Source organism: Squalius cephalus, assembly GCF_949319135.1.
Source record: "Squalius cephalus genome assembly, chromosome: 10".
NCBI lineage: Eukaryota > Metazoa > Chordata > Actinopteri > Cypriniformes > Leuciscidae > Squalius > Squalius cephalus.
Window position 1 is genome coordinate 7,532,282 of NC_137131.1, and position 17,323 is coordinate 7,549,604.

At 35.3% G+C, this 17,323-nt stretch overlaps 1 protein-coding gene across 1 annotated transcript in view; it reads left to right on the forward strand.

The window, feature by feature from the left end:
- ca16b (carbonic anhydrase XVI b) overlaps window positions 1-17,323 on the forward strand; it is a 90,131-nt gene that overhangs the window by 23,207 nt on the left and 49,601 nt on the right. The gene's annotated exons all lie outside the window — the stretch shown is intronic.

Genomic DNA, 17,323 nt, shown 5'->3' on the forward strand with positions numbered 1-17,323 from the left:
GCAGAAAAAGAGCACTTCGAGCCACTGGGCGAAATCAATTGGAAATGCTTTGTCTCAGAGAGGGAAGTTTTACATAATCTATATCTCCTCTAACTCAGCAGAATCTGCGAGCAATTGCTGGATTGTTTTGAAGGGCTCTTATTGAGAGTTATGAAAATGAATCAATCAATGGCCTCTGGCGGACATACGATCAATAGTCGTGAACATAAACTGCTCTGATCTCATTTCAAACTCTTTCTTTTTTCTCTGCTCGCATTTCCAGCTGATCTTTTATCTTTTTATTTCTGATTTCTCTCGTTCCTCTGGGCGTCTGAACGGTTCGCTTCATCAGCTCTGACAGACCAGTGCCGGCTTGTTCTTTGCCAGCATTCTGACTTGTGTCTGTGCTCAGAGAGATGAGGAACATTTATGCCTGTAGTTTCAGCTGCCCTCTAGCATGGAATGATCTTTAAATGGTGCTCTTTCCTTTCTTTGGCGCTTGCTGGCAGCCGTATATGTGTATTTACCATGTGAAGTCGTGCGATAAGCCCTGCAAGGCTTTCTTCCTCAGTGTGCCCGCTCTAATAGACGATGCAGCGTTTTCCAAATGTCGTTTCCATGATCTAATGATCTGTTTCAGAGGATACGGTTTTCTGAAATACAGATTTTTTTGTGGGTTGCTTTTCATATCTCTCTGTAGGAAAAAAGAAACCCAAATGATATCTCTTTAATATCTCCAAATCTGGTTTGTGTGGAAAGTGAATGGAGATCTATCTATCTATCATCTAATTTAATTAATTCTACATTCTTACATTCATGTCTTTATCATGTTTTGTTATGTCAAATCCAGGGATTGAATTGGATTTGAATAGACTGGAATGGCTGGTAACCTTGCAAGATACACAAATCTGTTAATGTTTTTTAAAAGTCAGAGATCTCAACACGAACTCAAATCTGTTCTGCCATTCACATAAATTTAGTATGTCAACACTTCTTTAATTTGTCTCAGTTTTTAGACCTCCTTGTAGAGAAACATCTGAGACTAAATCGGAACTCAGACTCATAAGTCCTGAGATATGAGAGAGCAACCTATAAGCAATACAGTTTTCCTCTAGGTTTGGTTTACGACGAGTGAAGCAGACTTTAAAGTGTTCGACTTTCTGTAGACCTTGCACAAGTTTCCATGAGTGTTTTGAACAGATGTTGTTGTTTCTCAGGTATAGCTGTGGTTCCATGGCAGTTTCACTGAAAGCATTAATGAGGCTAGTCAGCATGAAGGCTTTATGATTCAATTCACAGGCAATATCTGTCTGCGGCACTTGTTTGTGCATTTTTGCTTGTCTTTCGCACATTTTTCCCTCATACAAAGGTTTTATCTTCTCACCAGACACTTTAACTGTCATTTTTTTTCCCTTTTTGAATCAATTTCATTGTTTTGCAGCTTGTCCGTGTCAGAGCGCTGTGTTGTGCGTTCACTGTCAAGTAAAACCCATGCCAGTGTCACTAGGTGTTTTGACACCACAATAGCTGATGTGGTTTTGTGGAATTTAGGAACTGATCTGGGGCTCAAAGCTTTTTCTCTTTTCGAAAAGGTTGCATCCAATTTTTCATAAAGGAGTTTTATGAGGCATATAAAAAATCATATTACAGATGTTACTGATAAAAATATTCCATTTTATGGATCTCTGTCTTCAGCAACCAGTGTTGTTTTTACAGTAAAAAGTTGATTTAACTTGATGAGGAGCTATTAAACAGCACTAACAAAACTGTACAAATTATCATGGTACTGCTGTGAATGGTACTTTGGTAATACCATGCTTTTTGGACATTCTTTAAAACACTCTGGAGTATTATGTAAATACCATGCCTCATGAATATGGTGTCATTCAATATTATGATTTGTTATTTACACCATTATATTTTACTACTAAAATATAAAATTTGATTACTTCATCAACATACAGTGTCATTAAAAAGCCTTAGTCCCTATTGAAAATGTGGGGTTCAAAATAAAAAAGGATTTTGAAAATTGTAATGCTATGGGATTATCATTTTTTTCTTTTATTAAATAAATAATATAATATTAAATATTAAACCAAAAAGAGACAAAAATACAGAGACATTCTCATGTACATATTCATGATTTTCACTCAAATATTTATGCTGATAGTATAATTTGAAATGAACTGTATTCATTTAGAAAAGAAAGCAAAACACTGCAGACTCTCAGACTTCTGGACCTGAATCTGTGCCTTGTAATGTTTTCTGAGGACCTGTTATCCCCTTTTAAGTCTTGTTTTTGTTTTTGGAGTCTACTAGAATAGGTTTTCATGCTTGAATGTTAAAAAAAACACATTATTTGTTCACATATTTTACTTTGTTGCAGCACCTCTCTTCCCTGTCTGTCAGTAACACTCTGTTTAGTTTCTGTCTCTATGAAGCCCCTCCTTCCGAAAAGCGCAATGTGCTCCGATTGGTCGGCTGGACCAGTGTGTTGTGATTGATCAAACTCTGAACATGTTTCAGAAATTTCACGTGCCTCATCACAACCGCGAGTTTCAACACACTACTAACACAACTCAACCAGGCCTCGTCCCCCTTTTTATTTTGCGTGTGCAATTTTTATTTTATTTTGCAGGGATTGTTTTAATGAGGAATATTGTGACGTGTTCATTCCTAGAAAAAAACTCAAGTCTACAATAAAGGCTACAATTCAGGGAGTTCAGAAACTGATATAGAGAATAACTCCCTTTGGAGTGACTTTGTGGTTTTTAACTTTGCAAACCTTTTTCATGCTCAAACAGCAACATTACACACTAAAAAATTTGAAAATGTAAAAAGCATAAGTCTTCTTTAACAGTTCCTCAATTGGAGCTGTTCACTTTCAAGTCATCTTTAGGACAATCCCACCAATATCAGCAAGCACTGCTAACAGGCTGTGTCCATGAAAGCAGTTCAGTAGCTTTTCTTAGCTAAGGCTTTAATGTTCTTTTAAAATTTGTGAAGCATCGTAAGTGATTTTAGTCTGCATATTTGTGCTTCTTTTGAGCCGAGCCAGAATGCACTCGAACCTTTCATGCTCTCACAATAATTTCTATATGCCAGAAGTATTCTGCAGGCTTTACCTCTTTACCTTTTCCCTCGTTTCAACCCATTTTCATAGCAAAAGCAAATCAAAGCTTGGCAGCTGCTGGAACAATTACAGATTGCCCAAAAAGCCCATCTAAAATCTATATGAGGATTGACACATTTGCTTTTATGTGAAATAAGTTAATGCTATAAGTATGAAAAATAAGTGTTAAAAAATGTGTAGGAGACATTTATGCATGCTATGGATTGCTTTCTGCTTAGCAAAAGGATGGTCAGCCTAATTTTATTCTCTAGTTCACATTTTCTAGCTTGACATTATTCAGTTTGGAAACAGGATAAGTCGGTCTTTGTTGGTAATTTTCCCAATTTAGGCATGTAATGTGCAAATCAGCATTGTTTATGTGCATGCCAATGACCTATAAAGGATCCCGCTAACTTTATCGGAGGGTGGATAAAATAACAGAACTCCACCTAACAATATATTGATCTCAAGAACCTAATAAAGAGCAGGTCCAACTTTTGCCTTCAGAACAGCTTCCAACAATCTTGAGTGAAATATTGCACAATCCTTTAAAGTAGAAAAGCCTCCAGTTCTGTGAGGGATGAAGAAAGTAGGAGTTTATTTCTCGCTTTGAGCTCCAGAACTGCATTCCAGGAGGTGATTCTCAATATAAAGCTCTAAAGTATATGACGTGATGAGACGTTTACATGTACACCAATAATGCGATTTTTCAACAACAAAAAAATCAAGCAAAACTCTTCGCTCCTGTTTACATGAAATTTTCATGATTCTCATTATTCGCTATTTAAGAGTGGTTATTTTTACCGCCATTCTTCACATACCCCAATGCACAGCACAAATGATGAACTCACATACAGTATGTTACCGGCCACTGTTTTGATCCACTTACGTGAAATGCAAAACACATTTCTATGGACGTATTAGATAATTCTGAGCCGTAATGAACATAACAATACCGCTGTAACTGGGGTTGCCTACACTGCAGTAATGCATACTTTGGTCAGAGCGGTAATAATAATGCGATTAAGGTGTTTACATGCCTGTTTATTGCGATTAAAATCGGCGTACGTCACATAGCTTAATGCGATTATGGTTTCTATGATTATGAGAATAATCGCATTAGTTTAATCTCAGGAATTGTGTTTACATGAGGCAAAGTTTAATCGCAATATTGGCATCACACTATATTATAGTTTACTTAAAGTTTCGAGCTCTAACATCCAAAAGTTTGGGGTCAATAATATATATTTTTAAATATATTAATACTTTTATTGAGCATGGATGCATTAAATTTACCAAAATTGACAACAAGTACTTTTCTATTGTTACATAGTTTCTATTTCAAATAAAATGTTTTTTTTTTTTTTTTACTTTTTATTCACCAAAAAAATCATAAAAACACCACACTTTCCACAAAAATATTAAGTACTACAACTGTTTTCAACATTGAGCTTAAGAGACTTCTTTCAAAAACATAAAATCATACCAACCCCAAACTTTTGAATGGTAGTGTACTTTCACACTTTTTTCAAATGCACATAATGCATGTTACTTTTTTAATTTAAAGATTAAGGGCCCTATTTTAACGATCTGAAACGCAAGTATCAAACGCGAAACGCAAGTGACTTTGTGGGCGGATCTCAGGCACTGTTGCTATTATATCGGCGGGATAAATTACTCTTGCGCCCGACGCAAATCTAAAATGGGTTGGTCTGAAGTAGCTACATTACTCATAGGTGTGGTTTGGGCGTAACGTGAAATAAACCAATCAGAGCGTCATCTCACATTCCCTTTAAGAGCTGGCGCGCTTGTTCCATGGCGGATTGCTATTATAACAACGGATTTGCCAGGCGCACACCAGGAGCGGTTCACAGCCGAGGAGACCGACGTTCTCGTCAGAGCCGTAAAAGACAGAGAAGTGACATTGTATGGGGATGGGAGAAACCCAACCAAATTAGCTTTGGTTAAACAGGCGTATAATCATTTTGGTAAATGTGTAAACTAGATTTATGCCTATTTTTTCACATCTTCATGGACACCACAATGATTTCCCTCATGTGGAATATTTTTCCTTGTAATTATGTATGGTTTGCAAAAATGGCAACTGCTGCGTCTGTGTGTAGATGAGAGAAGCAAAGGGTATGCCCACGCTGCTACATTATGGCCAATCATGCGTCCTTAAAATAGCTTTTGAACGCGCCACTAAAAACGCGCCACTGACTTTAGACTAGGTTTTTCCTGGTCTGTTGTGGAATTGTTTTCTGAAACTGCAAAATAGCACCAGGGAACGTTTGCGCCGGAACAAGCCTCCTCTTTTTGCTGAACCGCCCCCTGGGTGCGCAAGTTCTTTCTCTAATATACCAATGTGCATCTGTGGAGGGAAAAGTCCGCTGTGCGTCGGGTGCAAAATAGGAATGATACATGCGTCGGTGTACAAAGTCAATTCCTGGGTGCAAGATTAGGGCCCTAAGTGTGTAATATGCAGCATCGCTAGCAGCACCAAAATGTAGGAGTAATTATTAGGGCTGTCAACATTAACGCATGCGATTAATTTTTGTCCAGTTTAATGCGTTAAAATATTTAATGCAATTAATGCAGCATCCGTTAATTTTTGTCATCCTTTGGCTATGTGTAATTGGGTAGTTGATAAATGGCCAAGAAAAAGTACTTTTTTTTGGAAAACATAACTTTTTAAGAAAAAATACATATATTTATGGAGTATGAAAACTGCAGTTTCAGAAAATAGTAGTGGTCACTCATTTTGTCAATGACTTCACATATTTTTTTCACGTTTTCACTCAACAGTACTGTAAATGTGTCCTATGGTGTGACATTTAAAAAGTACTAAGAAATTATATTAAATAACATAAAAAAATACTTGAGACAGAATTGTTCACATTATTAAAACATTATTTTCTTAAAGTGGTATTTATTTTACATGAAAGTACTAATTAGAATCATTTTCACCATGGATAGATGAACCTGATAAACTTTTCCCTATGAATGTCAATAAAACTTTTTCGCCAACCTTACAAAACTGTTTGAAATTGTACCTATTTAAGAGGAGATATTATTGTAACTCCCCTAATGCCAAACCTGACTCTTTTTTTTAAAGATATTTTAAAATAAGTATATTTTTCTGTTGTTTTATGTTTGTCACACCATAGGACAAAACGTCACACTAAAGGACAAAGATAGTCATTGCATAAAAAGAGTCAGAATATATAGTGTTTATTGTAACAATAATAAAGGAGGACATTTGTTTTTTTGTTGTAACTTTATATATTCGTTTTAAAAGCTTCTTAAGGAGGTCTTGTCCTATGGTGTGACATATGTGTCCTATGGTGTGACAGGCCAAAGTGTCACACCAAAGGACATTTCCTGTGGCATTTTCTGTCACACCAAAGGACATTTGAGCTTTTGTGGCAGTTAGCCTAATAACCATGCTAATACTAGCTGAACTGTCATTAGCAATTGGCATGATACATTTGCATAATATTACATAGTCCTGCTGTTAAAAATACAAATTTTTATTAAAAAATTAAATTTAGGGGTGTCACACTAAAGGACAAAAAATCTTTACAACTTCAGTGGTCTGAAAACATAGTTAAATATTTGAACAATTCTGAGAGAAATACTTGCCTTGTGCACTGCTCATGGGCTTCATAGGGGTCTTCAGTCACATGACCTTGAATGGGGTCTTTCAACTAAATTTAGTTGTCCATGATATTGCCCAACTTAATATCAGGTTATTGCATAACACCAAAGGACATTTTTTTCTGTGACAAACTTTATTAAATTCCTACATTTTTAGAAATGTATGTATAGGAAAAGTGATGGCCACTTAATGAAATAGACACTTGCACAATTATGCCAGGAGTGTTCATTAAGATGTTTAAACATTATTTTCTTTATTTATAAAAGTTAATATTTATGAAATAATGTTGTCTACCGTCACACCATAGGACGATTTTGAGATTTGGCTCAAAGTTGTAAAAAAATAAAAAATAACTCAGGTATTCAAACAACAAATTCATGTAAAACAAGAAAATGTTTAACCATTTATAGTATTCTAAATGATGAAAATGTGAAAAAAATTATTTTTTATCTTCTGTGACGGTGAAAAAGCCACGTCACGTCAACTACCCAATTGTGTTTCAATTACACTGTAATGTTGATTGGCTATAATTAATGTTTAAAATTGGGCGAAAAATCATTTTTATCCAGACATTAAAGGAGAACTCCAGTCAATTTTAACATTGAGCTCATTTTTTTGTAAATTTGGAGTGCTGTCAGTACAGAGAACAACGACAAAAATCGGTGTTGCCTACACCGTGTTATCCTCTTTTTAAAATTTGCACCCTGTTGACTTCAATGGGGCAAGTTTTAAACCTGCTTTTAGCCTCTTAACATCCTTGATGTGTCATTACAAGTGCACAGCCAATGTGAGTTATTCCTTCAGAGTGAACACGGTGAATCTGACTGCAGTAGATGTGAAAGATATGAATAAAAATGAAGTTAATTCAGCCAGCGCTCATACCTGTATTTATTTCCTGTTTTCGGTCGAAGTCCACAGTAGTCGATTGTTGAGTTCACGCGCGTGATCATAGGTAACTAACTAACTGCGCGAACTCGACAATCGACTACTGTGGACTTCGACTGAAAACAGGAAATAAATACAGGTATGTGCGCTGGCTGAATTATTATCATTTTTATTTATATCTTTCACATCTACTGCAGTCAGATTCACCCGTGTTCACTCTGAAGGAATCATCTAACATGGCTGTGCACTTGTAATGACACATCAAGGATGTTAAGAGACTAAAAGCAGGTTTAAAACTTGCCCCATTGAAGTCAACAGGGTGCAAATTTTAAAAAGAGGATAACACGGTGTAGGCAACACCAATTTTTGTCGTTGTTCTCTGTACTGACAGCACTCCAAATGTACAAAAAAATGAGCTCAATGTTAAAATTGACCGGAGTTCTCCTTTAATGATTCAGTGATACTGACCTTCATTCATGGCTAACTTTACATTATATGATCCGCTCTTATTCATGCAAATGCTTTTAAACCATTCAAGTGTGACAAGACAAAAGAGAACGTGCTGTTTGTGAATGTCCTGTCTATGTGACACACACACACACACGACGCACATAAAGCACGCCAGTATCGTGCGTACAGATAGCGCACCAGAATACAGATCTCTTTCGCACTTGAACGAACAATAACACACACAATTATGCCAAAATGTCCGTTTTGTCGAGTATCCTCATAACATACGAGCAGTCTTAAATGAGTTAAAAAAAGTCTTAAATGAACGTAAAGAGTTGTGAGAGAATGAGGCGGCTGGTCTTAAAGGGACAGCAGCCAATAATGCTCTGTCTGTAAAGTTAAACAAAGAACAAAGGGAACAGAGAAAATTACTTACTGCTCTTGACTAATGAACTTTTGTAGATTTAATAAGGATTAGCCTAAATTTGAGGTTTGTTTGAAGTTGTTATTTTTTTTTTAAGCCTAATAAATGTTAAAAAATGTATAGCTTTCAATTACACTGTAATCTTGAATGGCTATAATTAATGTTTAAAATCCTTTTTATCCAGACATTAATAGCTGTATTAGTATCAGTGATACTGACTTTCATTCATAAAAAGATGCCATTAAACAAGTATTTAAAATATACTGTCTTTATGTTGTCTCTACATTAATTTGGAGATTTTCTGTGAAATTATTACATTATAAAATATTTAAACAAAATATAAACCTATAAAAACGTAAGTGTTTTTAATTGCGATTAATCGCAGAAAAAATGTGTGATTACTCGAGTTATTTTTTTTAATCGATTGACAGCACTAGTAATTATATAATGTGACATGCTACTTATACTTAACCATTTTTGGTTTAACTGCAATCAGTTCAGACAGAGAGAAACAGATTTATTAGATATATTTTATACTCTTTTATACTCTTAGCTCAGGAGTCTAGCATTTACTCCTACGACAGGTTATGTGTCTTTATGTTGGCCTTGGATAAAGACAGTATCCATATAGCAGTACTGTAATAAATTTCAGCTTTGTGAAACTTTTAATATGAAGTTTTAAAAGTTTTTTTCATTAAGGTGCAGAAAAAGTCTCTGAGACTGTACTTTTTTTAGCTTTCATTGTGGCCTTTTGCCACTGAGATAATATAGAAAGGGCAGGAAGTGATGGGGAGGAGGATATTAGTGTCTGCTTTTTCTCAGATGTTTCTCCTGAAATCCCTTCGACGACAAATATAATTAGATCATAAAATGATTTGATGAAAATTGTTTAAATTGAAAAAGATCTTTTTGAAGGCACAATAAAGGCTTTTTTTTCCACAGGAGAAACATCTGAAAAGCAGGAATCTTAAGCAAATGTCTGCATTTGCTTACTATTTAGTCTCACTGCTTTCCAGAAGAAACAATTGAGGTAAAAACGTGCTCATTTTCCTTCCCTGTTCGATGGTTTGAGCCGGATCTAAACGTGCATTCCCCACATAAGCTCTATAAATCAACATAAACTATGGTTTAGATGAGGTTAAATTTTTATTATTATTATTATTATTTTATTTTTTTTATTACGTTTAGCGACTATTCAGTCCATCTACTCTCAAGTTGTACAGTATATAGAACCCTTGAAGGGTTCTGTCAGGCATTCATATAGAACCTTTGATCATGGGATCATTTTATGGATTTAGTTTTAACTCAATCCAATTCAGCTTGTAAACATACTTTATTACTAGAAAAACATGAAAGTGCGACCCTTTTTTTATTATTTTGTAACAATGCAATATAATCAAGGATCTGTGATTTGTTAATTCTCTACAACCTTTATTTAACTGGCAAAAGTACAAAGAAAAGATTTTTAATGTTTTTACTGAACAACTTAATTGCATTTTGTAAATATAAACCAATTTTGATTTTGATGGCTGCAAAGCACTGCAAAAAAGTTGGGTCCGAGGCATGTTTACTACTGTGTTACATCACCTTTCCTTGTAATTACACTTTTTAATCTTTTGGGAATTGAGGATATACATTTTTGCAGTTACAAGACAGCTCAACAGTCCATGTCTGATTCTAGTTTTCATGATAGGCCATAGATTTTCAATAGGACCGATCTGGACTGCAGGCAGGCATGCAAGCACAACCCTTCTGTGAGTGTCCAAAAAATCCCAGTATATAATAGAGTATATATATATATAATATATATATATATATATATATATATATATATATATATATATATATATATATATATATATATATAGCAAATGATGACTAAATGAACATGTTAAACAAAATAAATGGTGTATACGCTTAATTTCATAATAAGTGCGATTAATCGTACTAAAGGTTATGATTAATTGTGATATAAATTTGTTAGTCTTTTGACAGCCCTAAACATATATAAACAATAAAAACAATAATTCAAACAAAAAAAGGAATATCAGGCAAGCATATATACAATAAAAGCATTGAAGAGAAATAAATAAATAAATAAAGGGGGGTGAGGAACTAAGATGTATTTGTTTTCTCAAAATATTCCAGAAAAGGAATACTCCCGACTTTCAAAAAGAGTTTTTGCTTTTGTCTCATTGCGAACCGAGTCTTTTCCATCACTTTCATTTCATAAGAATTACTCGTCTAGCCAGTAAATGTGTAATGTGTTTAATTTGACAGATTCTTGCAGAATTACCAAACAATGCTGTTAAAAGAGTTGGGGTCTATTGGAAAAAAAAAAATAACAGAAAAACACCTGAAGACTTTCCCCCAGAAATCAGACAGTTTGGGACACGACCAGAAAGAGTGCAGTAATGTAGTTAGTTGAGTTGTGCAGCGAAGGCAGGTAGGATCAAGATCAGGAAATATTTTTGCTTAATTTAGTTCTCCTTTTTGGCATCTTTAAAATGGAGTCAAGACCATATACAGAACCCTATTAAACCTTTTTTCTAAGAGTGTATGTGCGAGATTGCTAACACTTTCACCCTTTTGCTGATGCAGTTTGTCCATGCTTGACATATGCTGTTATAATTTTCTACTCTGTCCCATGTGACAACAAATAAAGTTGCATCAGTCACATTGTCGTGACTGATGCGCCTGCAATTCTGGCACTGGCAATATGATCTTTTTTGGAACTCGGTTCAGTACCACGTGTTGCTTTATATAAATGCCATAACAAAGTGCTAATTGACAGGTCTGTTCAATAGCTGAGACATTACCGCTAATTGCCTGTCAACATAATATGACCCACCTCTGCAGCTGCATTTGTAAATTACTTTATAATTAAACTCTCTTCATTCCATTTATAAATTCAGATAAATATGTAAAGGTAGTTTTTAAATGTAGTTAGATTTATTTATCAATAATGAGCCAAAAAGACTCAGTATGCACTGCTAGGTGTGGATTCAGCTAGGGAAAGAGCCTAGGAACTGACTGTACAGCTTGCAAGGTGAGATTTGATTATGGTTTATTTAAAATGTGCGTGTGTGTGTGGATGTATTTTTCAAAAGGGACAGATAATATGCCACACTGCAGGGTCTCCCCCAGGAGGTACGGGCACGCATCATTACTCATATTTTTCCTCTCATATTCTTCCAGGATTTCATTTTCTTCTGCCAGTATTCTCTCATTCCCTCTCCCCCTCTCTCTCTCCCCCCTGTCTATCTCTTTCCCTCCTCTTTCCTCTTGCTATATCTGAGCAAATATCCACTTTGTGCTAAAAAGAGAGTATCTGTGTTTGACAGCTCACGGTTGTCCCAGCATGCTATTATTACAGGTGCAGTTTGCGTATTTTGTTTACTTGAGCAGTTCAACATTTTAGAGTGAATTCTGGGTCATTTCAGTTCCATTTTTAACTGCATAATAGTTCATAACTAGTGATGCACCAATCACGATTTTTCATGGCTGAATCCGATTGTTTTTTTTTGTTTTTTTTACAAGTTACAACGGTTGCCTTTTTAATTTTTTGTATCTCTTTTTTTTTTTTTTTTGCTTGTTTGCTCTTACTGGCCAAACTGGGCTTGAAACAAAAACATATATGTTGCCATTTTAAAATTAGAGGCAACAAATTCACTTTAATCATGATCAAAACAAAGATGCTACACACATAGCATGAGCAGTCGTTTTTGATTTGTATAATTTCAGGATTTAAAGCAAAAACAGAATGCTCTAACTTTAGCTTTGTGAAATTATGCTTCAAAAAACATACCTGCATAAAACAAAGATGGACTGAATGAAAATTCAAATTCACTCAGTTGGTGGGGCTTATGGAACAGCAGTGGTATAGAATTTCCTTGTTTACCGCAGTACACAAAGCACTGATGCACTTATAAACACTCCTTTAATAGGCATTACGGTGTAAGAGGAAAGGAAAATGCCACTGAGGCTTTTTTGAAGACAGTCCCTTCAGAGGTACATTCATACAGTATAAACCCCAACGCCCAATTCAGTATTTATAATTTTCTTCCAATATGTCAAGCTTTGCGAACAGTGAGCTTGCTGTGCCTGGTACAGTATTTTCTCTGCGTGTTAACGTCCTGTTTACAGACTTCATAATATTTCCACACAAATGACATTTTGGGATGTGATTGTAATGCATTTTGTGTGCAAGTCAGAAATAGAGCAGCCAAAATAAAAATACAATAAAAAAATAGTTGCCAAATGTGGGTTTGGACTTGGAGGTTGGCAGGTTGACCTGTGCATCTCTATTTATAACTTAAAAATGTGTACTCTTAGTCTTAATGTAGGGTTATGAGCCAGCTAAGGATTTCAGTGGTCATTCCTAGTCATTTTAAAGATGTAAAAATGTAGCACCATGACAGCCTGTTGTGGTTGGGTGCTAAAAAAAAAGTCAGCTCTACGTTCCCCAGCATAATTTTTCTGTGTCCCTGGCAACCTCCTGTGATTGATGGGTCAAGATGGCCAACCTAGATGGTAATGCAAGACGAGCCCTCATAATTTGCAATGATAAATCGCTAAGACGGGAACCAATTTGTGTGAGAAATCCAGCTCCTATATCATCCTCAAATCTTTTTGTGGCAAAGTGCCTGTCCTCGCTGGGAAAACAAGTTTTATTAAGAATTCAAATTAGATAGGATCTGTTTAACATAATGCAATATAGCGCAACAGAAGGAGATGCTTAGAATGATCTCACATGTTCTCTGGTTACTCAGAGAAAGGAGCATATAGAGCATCCAAAAGAGGATTTGTCTTCTGGGCTATGTGGAGGGAAGTGAATGAATGTTTGGAGAAATGATGCAGTAGCAGAACTGATGCAGTGATTTTGAAGATGCTGTATCATATATACACAAAATAAATTAAATGGATGAAATTAAAGTCTGGGATTTCCTCTTGCTATATTAGCAAATATCCACTATATACTACAAGTATATATTATATGTAACACACACACACAAATACAGGCAAAATAAAGATTTCCTCCATTTCATGTTCATTACATAGATAGATACAGTAGATAAATCTAAGATTTAAAGTTACACAATTTATTCAGTCAAGAGCAGCGAGTGATTTTCTCTTTGTCTTTGGCAGCAGGTTTATTAGGCTGCTGTCACTTTAAGAGCTTATGCACGGATCCAATATACTGTTACACAACATGCATTTTCTGTCAACTATTTACAGTAGGCCTACATTCCAAAACTGACTGTATTTACCTGAATACTCGGCAAGACTGGCATTTTGACATCATTTTGTATGTATTTGACCGTTTCGAGGGATAGTTCACCCAAAAATAAAAATTAGACCATGATTTACTCACCCTTAAGTCATCCTAGGTGTATATGACATTCTTCTTTCAGACGAATACAATAGACGAATACAAAAAAAATTCCTTCAAGTCCATCAAAGCGCATCAAAGCTTCCGGCAGACGGCCATACGCATTGATTTACAGTGGAAGAGTAACCCTTGACTTTGACGCACAACGTAATGACGAACGTGGAAGCGCAGAGGATAGACCATTCACTGTATTGAATCATTACACTGTATCATTATAAAGCTTGGAAGCTCCTATTGTATTCGTCTGAAAGAAGAATGTCATATACACTTAGGATGGCTTGAGGGTGAGTAAATCATGGGCTAATTTTCATTTTTGGGTGAACTATCTCTTTAAGTGCAATAAGCCATGAAAAAGAAGTCAATTTGGTACTCGCGAGATGTTTGAAAGGTGGCTTTAAGAGAGCAGAGCAATAGATACAAGCACTATTCAATCGGAGCAAATGTGAATAAAAGAGTTCAGGCCAGCACCTTGACTGTTTTTGGTTATTTACAGAACCTGGGACTATCACAGGGACAAGTGGATTTCTTAGGACACTTCTTTCAGTTTTTATTTTTTTATTTAACCGTTATTTATCCAGGTAAACTGTTTGAGAACCACTTCTCATTTACAAACATGACCTGGCCAAGAGGCTACAGGAATAAATAGGAACATACTGTACAACTGTACATACATAGTCAAACACATGACACATAGAACAAGCAATTGAATTAAAAAAGGTAGACAACAAAGAAAAGAGAAAAAGAATAAAGTGCTTAAATATGTGTGTATAAATATGGTTCATGATTGTCAGCAGGAACAAGAGTCAACTATGTAATTTTGGAGGTTTTGCTTAAAGGTGGAGATTGGGATCAGAGATGTAAGTTTCAGGGTATTTTGTAGTATGTTCCATTGTTTTGTTATCGCAGAAAAAAAATCCTCTTCAGAACAAAAAAAAGCTCATATTAGCATTTGAATTTAGGCAGTTACGTGCAGCCTGGCAGGCTAAGAGGAATATAAGGTTGCCCTTTCTGGCAACAGAGGGTTTTGTAACTGTGTCCTTGTGTGAGGAGGGGTTTGTTTGGTGAAGCTTTCCTCCCCACCCATAACATCGTCTCTGCATACAATGGAAGTGATCATATCTCTCTGTCTGAACAGGAGGAGAGGAAATGAACACATTGGTGGGTGGACTGTAAAACATGCAGCTACATGCTAGATAGTTATCTACCAGAAAATACCAGATAATTATTGACCTTTTAATTTTAATTCATAGTTAAGTTTCTTGTTGTAGTTGCTGTTTCTTCCGTGTGAATCGTTCTCACAGCGCCTGCGGCTACAGCCATATCCTCAGCTATTCATAATTCATGCTCACCGGAATAATTGAAGAATACACAAGAATATAATTTTATTATAGGCGCCCTGAAAACTCACTGCTCCTGTTTACTTCCAAATACTTTTTTATGTTTTTTGGTGTAAACAAGTATGCTTTATGTAAAATGTATGTGACGTGAAAATTTGCGTAAGATTTCTAGAATACAGTTAAGCTCTTGGGAATTGTAAAAACATCTTGGCCCAAAAACCTCAAAGTTTCTTTTTTTCAGTCTCCTATATAAAGTTTCACAGGGTGTGGAACAACATCCAGTTCACTTGAACTCTCCGTATAACTACTCAGAACAGGAAATGACTTTTTTTACGCAGCAAAGTACCTTAAGATGGAAGTTGATAATACCGGAGGCGAACCTTGTTTTGTCTGGAACGCCACTCGCCAGCTAATTAGACACAAATAGACATTTGATTTATCATTTCCTTACTTGGTCCGTTTCACCACGCAAGTGGAACGCATCCGAGATGCTTTAGAAGAATGGGTCAAAGATTAGTGTTCCAGAACATGCCATTCTTGATATAAAGGAAGATTTAAAAATTTTAGACCAATTATGTATAAATATATAGTACGCCTAAGTTTGGGGGCGGTTTAATGTTTTTGAAAGAAGTCTTTTATGCTCACAGAGGCTGCATTTATATATTCAAAAATCATGTAAAACAGTAAATATTATTTTAAAACAGAATTTATTCCTGTGAAGTCAAAGCTGAATTATCAGCATCATTACTGCAGTCTTCAGTCTGATCCTTCAGAAATCATTCTAGTATGCTGATTTGGTGATCAAAGAAACATTTCTTATTATCGTCAATGTTGAAAAATATTTTTTGGGAAACCGTGACGCATTTTTCCGGATTCTTTGAATAGAATTGAATGGTATTAAAAGTGCAATTCATGTCGTTAATGGCATTCATTTTTGAGAAGATGTTTTATTTTATCTAACAGCTATTAAGAGTAATTTGGGGAGACTTAAGGTGTAGTTTGGGGTGTGCGTATGTGTTCTAGACTCATTATCGTCATCAAAATATGGTTAATCCTAGTACACATTCCAAAGGAAGTGGGTGGAGACAGTGAGAGGTTATAATTCAGTCTGAAAGGTATCAATTAATGAGTTGTTTTATCTCACCCAGCAGTAGCAAAGCCCATTTTCCTGTTACACATTTTTTTTTACTCTAATGAAGGTTACGTAATGTCCAAAAATGATTCAGTCACAAAGAACCGGCTTTGAATGCAGAAGCCTTTCCTTAAAGCTTCAAGTTAATATTGGATGCTGATGATGTGACTAGTCCAGGATAATGTTTGGCCTAAATTGCTGATGTTTCTATGCGGTTAGTTGGGTGTTTTGGATGGTTGCTTGGTGGATGCTTTCTCAACCAAGTCATATGTGTGATATTCTGGTCTCTAGATCTGGCTCAGGTCCCTCTTTCAGTGTTTACTAGGTGAAAATCGTAAGTCTGATTACTTAGAAAAGTCATTTTCCTTAATAATCCACAGGTTTTGAGGTATCTTTCATTCATTCATTTTATTGCCCTAAGATTGCCTCAAATGTGAAATGTAATTTGGCTGCTTGCATTCAATGCTGATGTCACTCTGAAAGTGTTTTTCATTCCAAACAGATTCAAAGCTTTAACAATTTTCTGTGACTGAAAAGCTCAGAGTAGTTAAAACTACAATCCCTTTTCAAACAATTACGGCAAGAAAAGAGGAATTATTGTGCATTTCCATTTTTTTGGGTATTATTGAAAATGTTTTGAGATAAATGTGAGAAAATGAAAGAAAATTGACTTGGTTTCAAAAGCTGTCATAATACATTCAATCAGCATTATTAACTTTTAACAGCATAATTTAACTTTTTAAGATGCAAGATAAATAATATCTGTATGAATTGTGAGTAACACTTTATTTTACAGTGTCATTGATACACATTACATTAGTTACTGTAGTAATAACTATACATTTTGCTTAATTACATGCAATTAACCCTAAACCAAACCTTCATCCTAACCCTATAGTAAGTTAATATAGTAATTTTAGTATTTTAGTATAATAATAATTACATATAGTCTTA